We start from the raw sequence: 2,002 nt of genomic DNA on the forward strand, positions 1-2,002 counted from the left end.
TTTTTGTGGTACAACTTAGCCTTCAGGTCAATCTTTCTTTTGCTTTCTTTTAATGTTCATGAGCCTCTCAACTTGCCTTCTTTCTCTTTTCCTCATGGTAATCCAAATTGTATCCATAGTGTTTGCGTTGTAATTCAATATTTCATTCTGAGGCATGATGGCAGCTACAGAGCTTCCATGAGCAGCCTCAGGTATGCAAAGAAAGATAATAACTTTGGGGTGTCCCAGATACACAAGCTCCATCATGCAGGTTTTTAAAATAGGGTAAGAATGTATCTCCTGGGCCACCTGTCCTCCCTGGCTGTACCATGTGCAGTACTGGCCCTATTTCTGTCAGCCTTGCCCATGCAGTGACCCTGCTCATCCAGCAGGGAGGGCTCTGTGCTTGGCCAGGAAGAACCTGTGCAGGACATACAGGTCTCCTAACTGCTCTGGACCCAAAGACCTTGGAGAATCCCACTGTTTACATGAGCAGACTCTAAGGGTGCAGCTCCTTCCTGAACCTCCTATGTCTTTATAAAAAGCTCACTTTAATAACACATTCTCAAGAAGCATTGTGGAAATGAATGCTATTCAATGTCTACAGCACATTTGGTAAATTCCAGGGCAGAGACAAGGGCAGTTCACAATGTGTTCTGTTTACTTCACTTTACACTTTCCCAGCAGGGGCAAGGCAAGGCTGATGCCTCCAAATGGGGTTTGGACAGAGGTTGTCACATGGGCAAGACATCACACCCCAGCAAGACACACTTGGAAGAGTCAGGGCTACACTTGGGATTAATGGGCTTGAGGCCTGAAGAAGTAGCCTTGAGATGTAGCCTTGAGAAGTAGCCCACAGCCCTCAAGGAAATCTGAAAAATGTGACCAACCCCCTCCCTGAATCAACTGCAGGACTGACACAGTACTTAGTGACATCATGGGTTTATTGTCCAGTAAGTGGGAGTGCCTCCCTTGAGTCAAGAGAGGAAGAAAGGCAAGAACTTAGACTAGAGCTTGTGGTTTACTTTGCCTGATACTGGGATCTTATCAGCTATGTTTTTGCCTCCCTACATGAGGAGTGAATGAGTAGGAATGTAAAGACAAATTATCTATCTCTGCTTGAAATTACCCATAAAATAATTGTATCTGATGTAATACTTTCTATAGGTTAATAACTTTTTTCCTAAAGTGCATGGAGAATTGGGAGAGAGTCCATTGTCACTCATGTCTCAAATCTGATTCACAATAATCAGATAACAAAAACGCATTAAAAATTCTCACCATTTCAAAGATATTTTGAATGTAAAGTTAAGTAATTGCTGAAAGTAGCAAATATATCTAATAAGATTAACAAAATGATCTTCTGGCCATTAGGCAGATTAATTTCTTAGCCACTTGAGTTAAGAACAAGACTATAGCACTCAAGCTTCTCCAGAAAAGCAACAGACACAGAGATGGATTCATTATGAGGAACTGGACGAGTTAGCTACGAAGTCTGAAACATTCCATCATCTGCTGTCTACAATCCTGCAGACCCAGGGAAGCCCATGATGCAATTCAGTCCAAGGCCAAATCCAGGAAAACTGAGGAGGTGATGGCACAGCTCTCGGGCAGAGTAAAGGAGATGATGAGATATCCTAGCTCAAGCAAGCAGTCAGGCAATAAAACAGGGGAGGCAAGAGCACAAGATGTGACTTTCCTGTATATCCACTTTTGGTTCTATCCTGCACTCATTTGATTGGAAAAGTTGTTCCCTTTTGGGAGAACAATGTTCTTTCATGAGGGCCATATTCAATGTTTTCATTTTGTCAGCCCACACCTCCACAGACACATAATAAATAATGGAAGTTGGGGGATGCCAAGGCAGAAAGTGTAGGACACATAAAGCTAACCATGGAATGTGCTCTCCAAGGTCATGGGTAGTCAGAACCCACGTGTAGCCACCCACTAGATTGCTGAATTCCTTAGAGATTCATCTTTTCTGGTGTCCCACATTTCTGTGGTGGACCCAAGAACTACTGTG

This window comes from Octodon degus, unplaced genomic scaffold (genome assembly GCF_000260255.1).
Source record: "Octodon degus isolate 3935 unplaced genomic scaffold, OctDeg1.0 scaffold00525, whole genome shotgun sequence".
Lineage (NCBI taxonomy): Eukaryota > Metazoa > Chordata > Mammalia > Rodentia > Octodontidae > Octodon > Octodon degus.